This window comes from Lactuca saligna, chromosome 4 (assembly GCF_052625555.1).
Source record: "Lactuca saligna cultivar CGN05327 chromosome 4, ASM5262555v1, whole genome shotgun sequence".
Lineage (NCBI taxonomy): Eukaryota > Viridiplantae > Streptophyta > Magnoliopsida > Asterales > Asteraceae > Lactuca > Lactuca saligna.
The window spans coordinates 262264135-262277070 of record NC_136420.1 but is presented as its reverse complement, the minus strand read 5'-3'; the positions used below and the strand labels follow the sequence as shown (position 1 = coordinate 262277070).

At 41.0% G+C, this 12936-nt stretch overlaps 1 non-coding gene across 1 annotated transcript; it reads left to right on the top strand.

Annotated features, from left to right (window-relative positions):
- Positions 1-9643: 9643 nt before the first annotated feature.
- Positions 9644-9750, top strand: LOC145044515 (small nucleolar RNA R71). Its single transcript, XR_013681462.1, has one exon. It is a non-coding gene; the product is annotated as a small nucleolar RNA R71 (small nucleolar RNA).
- The last annotated feature ends 3186 nt before the right edge of the window (positions 9751-12936 follow it).

Here is a 12936-nt window from a genome sequence, read left to right as displayed (position 1 = left end):
CTATTGGTTACCAATGATAATAGTTAGGTTCATATTCATTACTCCTAACCCTTAGACAATTAACTAATTTAAGCGTTGATCAAGTGTTTAAACTAATTAATTCCCTAGATTAATTATTTGGATTAAATAAGATTTGTAATGGTCAATTAAGTTATTAATTCAATTAACCTCTTGTTGATGGTTTCTCAAACAAGCTCACACATTAATCTTCCTATTTTCTTATTAATCTTAGTTTCATACTCATTACTTCCAAGCATACGTTTTAGCATTCACATAGACATATGAGGTTAACAATTAAGTGATGTTCATGCAACCTAATTGCCTTCCAATTAACAGAAAATAGTAGTGATTAATACATAAGGTTCTTCAACAAACTTAATTTAATAAATCACCAATAGACAATTAAACAAGAATTAATAATTAAACCATAGGAGTTCTTTGGTATTCCCCAAACAGAAACAAAAACGAGTTTAGCTCATAGTTGCAGTAGAAACAAACACAAAAACAAAGTTTATGAAAGCAAACATGTTTAATTCCTAAGTCTAAGTGGTAGAATTAACCTAATTGCTTGAATTCTTCCAACTCTTGAAGCTTAGGGTTCCTTAGCGCCTTCTGAACCTTTTAGTCGCAGCTAATCCTTCAAAAATCGCCAGGGGTTCTGTCCCATGGGATAAGGATTCGTCTTTTAAAGATATCCCAAAACAGAGGGTACTCGGCGAGTAGCAGAATCAACTCGCCGAGTAGGTCCATACTTATCCGTCTTTAAATTAGCAGTCGTGTTTATCTTCTGGCATATCGTCGTGTACTCACCGAGTAGGGTCGATCTACTCGCCGAGTAGGTCCTTCTTTCACTCTTTAATCTTCACTTGCTTTCCCTTTTCTCCTTTTTGCCTCCAAGCATATCTTTTGGACTGAAAACACAATTCAAAGCATTTTAAGTACCTTTTGTCCATATTATTCTCATAATTAACCAAAAATAACTAATAATATATGCTAAATAATTAACTAATTATGCACATATCAAAATACCCCACACTTGACTTTTGCTTGCCCCCAAGCAAAACTAAATTTTAAACACATTAAAATCACATTAATAACTCCAATCCAACCCAGCCATTATGCCAAGACCGCAACGCATGCATTTGTGTCTAAAATTCCTAAAAACCCCCCATACTTCAAATACTCACAATCCTCATAAACATTCGCCCACTCACCCCGAACTATGCTCATTTTATGCAACCCTCCGAATCCATCCTCAGAAAATCTCTTTACCCTCAAGGTATTTTTAATTGAGCAACCCAAGCATACATAATCTAAAATTACAACTTTTCGATACCACTATGGAATTCTTTGAATTCTTCACTTTCTTGATAATTTGATCTTGGATATCTTTGAATTCACCAACTTGTATTGACTTTTGGTATCTTCAACTCTTTGGATTTCTTGGAATTTTGATCTTCAGATCTTCACTTCATTTGCTCCAAAATTCCTATAACTTTTCTAGCAATTCTTTTTTTTTTCTTTTTTTTTTCATGTATTTCTCAATTTTTTTTTCACTCAAATCCCTACATGCTTAAGCAGGGGCGCTCAATCTCAACCTTTATTGGCTAACGATAAAAACTTTCTTGGATACATTTCAGGTTTAGGCTGCTAAACACATTGCATCCTTCAGGCTGAGCAAGGTCGTGTTTTTATCTCATGATTTCACTGAAATAAGGAAGCCACAAATGCACTAGAACGTATATAGGCTCAACTAAACATTTGGGTTCTCATGCAATTATTAACACAATTCTAATATGGAATCCTAATTTTTACCAAAATTTTCTAATTTAAGACCTAAGCATTTTTAATATTCAACAAATTTAAAAATTAGCCTAAATTAAGATTCTAAGTGTTCTAAGATGTGACTAACCCCCTACCCCACACTTATTTTATGCAATGCCCTCATTGCATATTATAACAACTAGAAGAAAATGCAAATAGAGAGAAAGTTGGAACAAACTCCCCTGGGGTAGCAGTCTCTAGGTTGACACTCTTCTCTTCAACTCCTTCTTCTAGTGACTTTAACCATGGGAACAGCTCATCCATGGCACGGGTGTCACACGTCTCGTGTGGTTGATAGCTCAAAAACTCCAAGGAAAAAAAATTGTTGCACAATCCTCAGTAGTAATGCATAAAGAATGTATGAATGGCGCATATAAAAGTAGCCAGAACAAATCAGAAACTCCTCCTGCAGTAGGCTACTCGGCGAGTAGGCGATTAAACTCGGCGAGTAGAAGTTGTCGGGAAAAGTAGTTCGTGCAGAAGCAGATGTACTCGCCGAGTAGTAGTAGTGCACTCGGTGAGTAGAGCGTATAGTTCCAGAAATTTTTTTTTTTTGTTTTTGACCGCTGTCTCTCTTGACTCTAGTGTTGGCACGTAATATAAATGTACTCTCCAGTAAACTTCCTAAACAGCAACACTTTAATAAACTCTCGATTCGTACGGACTCGATCCTAGGAACAAGACTCCATAAGCACTCATAAAGATTCTTATTCCTCTCTTGACCATTCCTAAATAGCATGCTCCCTAGCTTCAATACCTGAAAAGAAAACTAAAAGTAACACTAATATTCAAACCACATAGCCAAGTTCAACATGTCCACAATTGTCTTAAAACAAACATCATAAACAAAACAAAAGCAAATAAAATCTTCATTCCTCCTCTTCCATCCCGGCTCCTCCAGCTCCACTACCTCCTTCTCCACCCCTTCTTCGCATCCTTTCGTCCCAATTCATAATGTAAGGATAGCCGGGTCCCGGTCGCGGGGCAATATGCATTTGTTGGAAAAGATAGTCGAAGGATTGATTGGTGTAATTAACTCCTCCTCCTATATCATCCAAGTATCGTCGATACTCCACTTGATTCCACCCCTCGTTATCCTCCACCGGAATCACCGGTGGGTCTTCTCGTACCCGCTCGTTTCTCGGCCTAACCCGCCTTCCCGGCTCCTCGGGGACCGCCGGCTCGTCCTCATTCGGGATAGTAAAAGAATCACCAAATTTTTCCACTATCCGAGCCCTCCTATAGAGTGCAGTGTTGAACGGAGGAGGGTGGATAATTGTTAGCATTTGAGCTTGCGGCAATTCCAAGATCCCAAATGATCTTGCAAGCCGAGTAACGAACATGCCCCCATTGATCTTCGAGTTCACTTTCTCCTTAACCGCTCCCTCCGCAAGAAATTTAGCAATGCAATATGGAAGGTTGCAGAAGACATCGGGAGTGATAATACTCCACAAGTAAAAGATATCAAGGGTGGGCACTTTATCCCCATCCTTCCGCATATTGATCGTGCTTGCAATGAATCGGTGAATGAGTCGATGGATTGGAGAACGGATATGACCTTCTTGAGCAGTAGAAGGTATGTAGACCCGGTTAGCAATTGTATTCCACCATGTCGACGCCACCACCCCCTCGGGAAGTTCTTTGTGGGTATTTTCCAAGAAGGCTTCAAAGTATTCCGTCATCGACATGTCTTGATCATAGATGCCCAACCGCCAAGAGAACTCAACCATGCTGCATTGTCGCAGCTCTCCTCCCAAAGAAAACGAGATCGTGTTTCGATTGTAATACTCACTACCACCTCGGAAGGAAATGGTAGCAAAGAATTCCCAACACAACTCCGCGTAGACTGGCTCTTGGATTTTAAACAATTGCAACCAACCATCACAAGTGATGTTGGCATAACCCAAGTTACAATCTTTCACCAAGTATGGAGTAAGTTCCTCTTCCAAGCCGACATTACCCATCCATCCCCAGTCCACTGCAGTGGGCAAGTGAATTTCTTTCTGCCGCAGCGCTTCCAACCTGTTTAGAGCTCGAGTTTTGGAGGATCTGGAGGTGATTTGTTGAAAGGCTAACCATGGCATATCACCATGGCCTCCTCCACGTGATGACTGTCCCCTCCTTGCCATGCTATCTGCATAAACATTCCAAAAACACAGCAACAAACAACACCCCATAATTAAAAACAGGAAAAATTTTCATCTTTTTGGGACCTACTCGCCGAGTACACGGACATACTCGCCGAGTAGGATGAACATTCGGACAGATCAAAATCGGATCTGTGTAATCTGTATAATAGTCCAATTTGTTCATAAGGGTTTGTTGTAATTGTGTATCTAACCATAGATCTTGAAGAAATTACTCCAAATAACCTCTAATTCATGAGTAAATCAAAGCCCTAAAAATTGGGGAAAACTCCCCAAATCCGAAATCATACCAAATATGGGGAGATATGTGATAAAGATTGGACCTTTCATAAAATTAAAGGGTAAAGATGTTACCTTGTTGCTTGAATGAAGAGAAAGAGGAAGAAAATTGAATAAATCTTGAAGAACCCTTGAGATGCGGCTGAGAGGATATGCTCGGCGAGTGTGGAGATGAAATGTTGAATAATAGTAATTTTTACTGGTTTTAATTTACTGGGTTTGAAACGGCTACTCGCCGAGTAGAATGGATCTACTCGCCGAGTAGATACGCGTGTTATCGACAATTAGCTGTAAGTGAACATTTACTCGCCGAGTATAGTCGATATACTCGCCGAGTAGATGTCTCAGGTTGAAAAAAAAATTTAATTTTGCCAATTCTACTATATGAATTCTTTTGTTTAGCCTTTCCACCCCACACTTTCAGTAGAGCTTGTCCTCAAGAACTTAGAGAAGTAGAATAAATGAAGAAGAATGAAAAAAAACAATATGAAAAATAAAGAAAAAGAAAGAAAATGCAAACGTGAAACTCGGGTTGCCTCCCGAGAAGCGCTTCTTTTGATGGAGTCATTAGCTGGACTCCGCCCCTTCTACGTGTTTGCGATTCCGCACAGCAGCAGCTCCTCCAATCCTTCATTTCGGGGGACTCCTTCTTCATATTTCTTCACTCTATGGCCATTGACTTTAAATGGTGTGCCATCTCTTGAGATCAATTCTATAGCCCCGTGAGGAAACACCGTCTTGACCAAAAAGGGACCATCCCACCTTGATTTGAGTTTGCCCGAGAAAAGTTTTAATCGGGAATTGAAAAGTAGTACTTTTTGGCCTTCATGGATGTCTTTGCTTTTGATTCTTTGGTCATGCCATCTCTTGGTCTTTTCTTTATAGAGCCACGAACTAGAATAAGCCTCATTTCGGAGTTCTTCAAGGGCATTCATTTGCATTAGACGTTGGTCTTCAATTCTTCCATGTCAAAATTGCACCTCTTTAACGCCCAATATGCCTTGTGCTCGATTTCAACCGGTAAATGGCATTGCTTTCCATAAACTAACCGATATGGTGTAGTACCAATAGGTGTTTTGAAAGCGGTACGAAATGCCCATAGCGCGTCATCCAATTTATCCGACCATTCCTTGCGGTTACTTCCCACCAACTTCTCTAAGATACACTTCAAGGCTCGATTGGTCACTTCCGTTTGTCCACTCGTTTGCGGGTGGTATGATGTGGAGAACTTATGGGTCACCCCATATTTCTTGAGCACCTTGTCCAATTGATCATTGGCAAAGTGTGTGCCACGGTCACTAATTAGGGCCTTCGGAACACCAAACCGGGAGAATAGTTTTTTTAAGAATCGTACCACTACCCGTCCATCATTTGTAGGTAAAGCCTGCGCCTCCGCCCATTTCGAAACATAATCTACCGCCACTAGGATGTACTTGTTTCCTTTGGATGTGGGAAATGGTCCCATGAAGTCAATGCCCCACACGTCGAATACCTCACACACTTGAATGCTATGTTGTGGCATTTCATTACGGGATGAAATGTTTCCCACCCTTTGACAAGCATCGCATTCTTTGACATATTGGGCTGCATCTTTGAAGATCGTAGGCCAATAGAACCCAATGTCAAAGATCTTCTTCGCGGTATAGTGTGCTCCATGATGTCCTCCCGTGGGCCCGCTATGACAATGTTCTAGTATTCGTCGACTCTCCTTTCCGAACACACATCTTCGTATAATTCCATCCGCACAGCTTCGAAAGAGGTATGGATCGTCCCAAAAGTAATATTTGATCCCCGCAAAGAATTTCTTCTTTTGCTGACTACTATAATCCTTTGGGACGTAATTGGTAGCTAAATAGTTAGTTATGTCTGCGAACCATGGCTCCTCTCCCACGGACACCATAATGTATTCATCCGGAAAGTCGTCTCTATCCTTATCTTCTTGCAATGCCAGGTTCTCGAGCCTAGATAAATGATCGGCCGCTACATTCTCCATTCCTTTCTTATCTCGTATCTCTATATCGAATTCTTGAAGAAGCAGCACCCATCGTATTAGTCTTGGCTTGGCATCATGTTTGGAAAACAAATACTTGATAGCCGAGTGGTCAGTAAAAACAGTGGTTTTAGATAAAACCAAGTAAGGGCGAAACTTGTCAAAAGCGTAAACTACGGCTAACAGTTCTTTTTCAGTAGTAGTATAATTCTCTTGGGCAGGATTTAAGGTCTTGCTTGCATAATAGATGGGTTGAAAGTGCTTATCAACCCTTTGTCCAAGGACCGCTCCTAGTGCATAGTCACTAGCATCACACATGATCTCGAAGGGTAACTTCCAATTTGGTGCTATAATGATCGGGGCATTAGTTAATTTTTCCTTTAGAAAGTCAAATGCCTCTAAACACTCTTTAGTAAAATTAAAGGGTGCATCTTTTAGTAATAATTGTGTTAGAGGTTTCGTGATTTTGGAAAAATCTTTAATAAAATGCCGGTAAAAACCTGCGTGTCCCAAAAAACTTCTAATGCCCTTCACATTAGTTGGTGGGGGTAATTTGGCAATGGTGTCTATCTTTGCCCGATCCACCTCAATTCCCTTTTTAGAGACTTTATGTCCCAAAACTATACCCTCCTTGACCATGAAGTGACACTTTTCCCAATTTAGGACCAAGTCGGTTTTCTCACATCTAGCAAGCATCGAGTCAAGATTTGTGAGGCAGTCATTAAAAGAAGATCCGAATACAGAAAAGTCATCCATAAAGACCTCCATAAAATTTTCCACCATATCATGGAATATGGCGGTCATGCACCTTTGAAATGTCGCAGGTGCATTGCATAGTCCAAATGGCATGCGTCTATAGGCGAAGGTCCCACTGGGGCATGTAAAGGTGGTCTTTTCTTGGTCCATTGGGTCTATGGGTATTTGGAAATACCCTGAAAACCTGTCTAAGAAGCAATAGTAGATATGGCCCGATAGTCTCTCTAACATTTGATCTATGAAAGGAAGGGGAAAATGGTCTTTGCGAGTGGCATCGTTTAGCTTGCGATAATCGATGCACACTCGCCAACCGGTTACCATTCGCGTTGGAATTAACTCGTTCTTTTCGTTGGTAATGACCGTCATTCCTCCTTTCTTGGGCACCACTTGGACCGGACTCACCCATGGACTATCGGAGATGGAGTAGATGATTCCTGCATCCAAAAGCTTGACCACCTCCTTCTTGACGACTTCTTGCATGTTCGGGTTTAATCTTCTTTGATGTTGCACCACCGGCCTTGCTCCTTCTTCTAAGTTGATTTTGTGAGAGCAGTAGGATGGGCTTATTCCCTTGATGTCGGAGATGCTCCATGCGATGGCTCTTTTCCTTTTCTTCAACACGCGTACAAGCTCCTCCTTTTCCGTCTTGGATAGATCCGAGGCTATAATCACCGGCTTCTGATTTCCTTCTTCCAGAAAGGCATACTCCAGATGGTCAGGTAGTGTTTTGAGCTCCAATTTGTTGTGCATAGTGATGGACTCGCCGAGTGCAGGTTTGGTACTCGGCGAGTTGGTGGCGGCATTCACGACTGCTGGCTTTTCTTCAGATGTACTCGGCGAGTAGATCGGGTCTACTCGGCGAGTAGGGCTTTCAGCTTGGTTCTTTATTTCTTCATACTCCGCTTCTTCCAACAGTCTTTCAATCTCTAATAAGTCCTTTTCTGGATCGAATACTTCTTCTAAAGCTGCAAACTTGCTGGAATCTTCAGGTATGTCTTCTTCTAATAATTCGTCAAGCATGTCGATTGAGAACGCCGTGTCGTCACTACTCCTTGAGTACTTCATGGCTTGGTCTACCCCGAATGTCACTGAATCGTCCCCAACTCGCAATGTGAGCTTAGAATCTCTCATATCTACGATGGCGCTAGCGGTGTTGAGGAAGGGTCTTCCAAGGATGATTGGCACTTGCGGATCCGCCTCCATGTCGAGAATGATGAAATCAGCCGGGAAGACAAATTTGTCTACTTTCACTAGCAAATCTTCACATATGCCTCTTGGGAAAGTAACAGTCTTGTTTGCCAAATGGATTGCCATCCGAATTGGCCTTGGCTCCGGAAGGTCCAGCTTCTTGAAGAACAAGTATGGCATAAGGTTCACACTTGCTCCAGAATCAGTTAAGGCATGAATTGCAGCCAAGTTGCCAAATTGGCAAGGCAAAGTTAAGCTCCCCGGGTTACCCTTCTTCTTTGGTAATTTGTTTAGCATAGCGGCGGAGCAATTCTCATTAAGTACTACTTTCTGCACTTCCTCTATCTTTCTTCTGATAGTGAGGAGTTCCTTAAGGAACTTTGCATACTTGGGCATTTTAATGACGGCTTCAATGAAAGGAATGTTTATTTGAAGAGTTTTAATATGATCAAGAAACTTCTGATATTCCTCTTCCTGCTTCTCCTTCTTGGCTCGGGCTGGGTACGGCATTGGAGGCTGGTATGGTTTCAAGGGTGGCTGTTCTTTTGTTTTTGCAGATGTACTCGCCGAGTCCATCGGTCCTACTCGGCGAGTAGGGCTCTCAGATTGTGAGTGTTGGTTTTCGACTTGTACTTCTGTTCCTTCCTTCAGTGAGTCCTTGTTCGCTTCAGTTCGAATGGGGGCCAGGGGAGTAATAATCTTCCCACTTCTTGTGGTAACAATATTTACTTGCGCGCCTCGTGGGTTGTTCTCGGTTTTGCTAGGAAGCTCACCCGGTGACCTTTGGTTTTTGTTGAGCAAGTTGCCCAAGCTGTGTTTCTATGTTGTGGATGGATGCTTGCTGGTTCCTGAGCATTGTTCTTGTTTCTTGGATAGCAGCATCGTGGTCACTATGTCTTTTCTCGGAAGCAGCCACAAATTTAGTTAGCATTTCTTCCAAGCTCGGCTTCTTCTCTTGCACCGGCTCCTCCTTTTGGTAAAAGCCTCTCCCTTTTTGTCTGTACTTCTCCTCCTTGACCTTCTTGTACTCTTCGTAAGGCAGCCACTCCTTCTTTTGTTTGCGCCAGTCCTCATCATACCGGTCACTGCTCGAATAGCATACTTGTGCCTTTTTGTTTCCGTTCTCATCCAAATCGCAATCTCTAGTGAGGTGAGGTCCATTGCAATTTTTGCAACCCACCCGTATGGCATGGATAGTTTGATCCATTTTGTCCATTCTCTATCCATGGTTTTTAACATGGCCATGACCGCGGATAAATCTTCAGTAGCAGCGTATGCGGCTCCCCTCGTGACATCATTCCTAGGGTTGTGGTATTCTCTAGAGTGTTTAGAGAATTCTTCAATTAATTCTTTGATCACCGGGGGTGGCTTCTTTGTAAGTGGGCCTTGTGAGTCTAGCAGCTGCCGGGTCGTGACATTGACTCCATCATAAAAGATGGAAACTTCTTGTTGGCTATTTAGATCATGGTGTGGGTAATTTCGTAGCAGACTTTTGTACCTCTCCCATGCTTCATATAACGACTCTCCAGCTTGTTGTTCAAAGTTTGCAATGGCCTTCTTGAGTTTGGCTATCTTGGATGGTGGGCAAAAGTGATCAATTAATTCTTCCTTCATTCTGGCCCAAGTAGTGACTGACCCGGGAGGAAGTGATTTGAGCCAGTCTTTAGCAGCACCCTTGAAGGTTACCAGAAGCATCCGAAGTAGTTGAGTTTCGCGGGTTACATTTGGAATGTTGAAGTAATCAGCAACATCATTTACTTCATCCAAATGTTTGTAGGCATCTTCATGATCTTTCCCATAGAAAGGTATTTCCTTGAGTGAAGCTAGGATATAACCTTTTAGCTCGAAGGTGGCAGTTGCGGGAATTGCGGGTTGCACAAGTCCCGGGCCATGGTCGTCGCGCATCCTCTTATTCCATTCTCCCATGGGAATTTCATCAATGTTAGCCATAGTGAATGCTAACTCTTCCTCCGATTCGGTTTCTTGTTCGTACGTTGCCTCGTCTTCTTCCTCGGTTTCGTATCTAGTATCTTCTTGAATTGGCTCCTCAATTATTAAGGAAGCGCTTGAAGCTCCTGATTTGCTGCTCTTCTTTTTCCCAAAAACAGTCTTCAAGTTGGACAATGGTGATTTCTTTGGTGTGCTTGAACTCTCCACGTCCTTCCCTTTGTTTCTTTTTCCCAAAAACAGTCTTCAAGTTGGGCAACGGCGCCAAAAACTTGATGTGTGTAAATTCAACTAGTTTTATCCCTACTTTTTATTAGTAATTTGAGCACACAAAGGAAGTGAACATGTCTATAAGTGGTATAGATTGATAAGTAAGGTATCGAACTCAGGGAACGGGCAATTAAACTAATAGCTAATTTTAACTAAAACAAATAATAAAAGTAAAGGGTTTTTCTCTAGTTTTGCAAGACTAGAAACTTAAACAAACTAAATTAACTAATTAACTAAAGCAACAACTATTTACCAAATTTAATAAATATGTTTCTATTTAGGTTCAACCAATTCACTCCTATGGTTATTTAAGTTAAGGTGGATTAATTGCTATTGGTTACCAATGATAATAGTTAGGTTCATATTCATTACTCCTAGCCCTTAGACAATTAACTAATTTAAGCGTTGATCAAGTGTTTAAACTAATTAATTCCCTAGATTAATTATTTGGATTAAATAAGATTTGTAATGGTCAATTAAGTTATTAATTCAATTAACCTCTTGTTGATGGTTTCTCAAACAAGCTCACACATTAATCTTCCTATTTTCTTATTAATCTTAGTTTCATACTCATTACTTCCAAGCATACGTTTTAGCATTCACATAGACATATGAGGTTAACAATTAAGTGATGTTCATGCAACCTAATTGCCTTCCAATTAACAGAAAATAGTAGTGATTAATACATAAGGTTCTTTAATAAACTTAATTTAATAAATCACCAATAGACAATTAAACAAGAATTAATAATTAAACCATAGGAGTTCTTTGGTATTCCCCAAACAGAAACAAAAACGAGTTTAGCTCATAGTTGCAGTAGAAACAAACACAAAAACAAAGTTTATGAAAGCAAACATGTTTAATTCCTAAGTCTAAGTGGTAGAATTAACCTAATTGCTTGAATTCTTCCAACTCTTGAAGCTTAGGGTTCCTTAGCGCCTTCTGAACCTTTTAGTCGCAGCTAATCCTTCAAAAATCGCCAGGGGTTCTGTCCCATGGGATAAGGATTCATCTTTTAAAGATATCCCAAAACAGAGGGTACTCGGCGAGTAGCAGAATCAACTCGCCGAGTAGGTCCATACTTATCCGTCTTTAAATTAGCAGTCGTGTTTATCTTCTGGCATATCGTCGTGTACTCGCCGAGTAGGGTCGATCTACTCGCCGAGTAGGTCCTTCTTTCACTCTTTAATCTTCACTTGCTTTCCCTTTTCTCCTTTTTGCCTCCAAGCATATCTTTTGGACTGAAAACACAATTCAAAGCGTTTTAAGTACCTTTTTTCCATATTATTCTCATAATTAACCAAAAATAACTAAGAATATATGTTAAATAATTAACTAATTATGCACATATCAGTGTTCTTGGTGTAACTAAGAACACTTGAAGATCTACATAAATGGAATGATTTCATGGATGAAATCATGTAAAAACACTTGAATATGGAAGGAATCAACTAGATAGGGTAAGAAACACTTACATTTTAAAGATTTAGAAGGAAAAATCGGATGATACTTGAGAGGATTTCGGTTCTTGTTCTTGAAAGAGTGAAAAGTGACAAATATAGATAAGTGTCATATATATACTCATGGGGGTTTTCGGTCCAAACACTATTTGGGCTGAAACTCCTAACTCTTGGAGTTTTTGCAAAAATGATGCACAATGAACCTAGGGCATCCTCTCTCCTATTATTCCTTGAAGTACTAAGCTTTAAAACACTTAAACTGACTCCATAATGCTTAACAGATAGCAGGAACAGTTTTGTTTTCTATCGTAGTGAATGATTGTTCAGAATAGAAATTTCGGGTTGTCACATCAATCACTGCCTCATTGGAGCTCAACCAGTCCATCCCTATAATAACTTTGTTCCCCTGCAAAGGAATGGGAACCAAATCAATCGGATATTGCTCGTTGAACATCTCAAGAACATAATCCCAATGAACCCTCGATACCCTGACAAATCGATCATATACAATCTCAACATCTAAGGGGCTATCCAGCTCCCCTGGAGCTCCAACAAACCTCTTGCCAAGTGCAAGCGATACAAAAGATCGGGTAGCCCCCGATTAAACAATACCAACGTGGAGATACCGTTCACAAGGAACGATCTTAAAATAAAACACACAAATATAAGCTGGCAAATCAATATAAATAAATAGATAAGGAGAAGATACATACACGTCACCATATCAGGTGATGCGCAAGCCTCGTAGGCCATCACCTGAAAATCCCTGCTCCTCACCACAAGCATATCCGTCATGCCCTGGCAACCATCAGTAATCCATAGAGTCATTGCAGCGGGTGCTACCATTGGTCCTGCTACTTCCAAACTCAGACAATTGGCCTTCGTGTGGCCCCTCTAATTGCAATGGAAGCAAATCAGATCAGATACCGGGGTGGTGGTGGTGGTAGTAGTAGTAGTAGTATCAGTGCAATCCCTACTAATATGACCCGTCTGGCTGCACTTGAAGCAGCCAGAACCACCCACCCTGCACGCCCTACCGTGCATCTTGTCATACTTGCCATAGTGGCTCTGACCC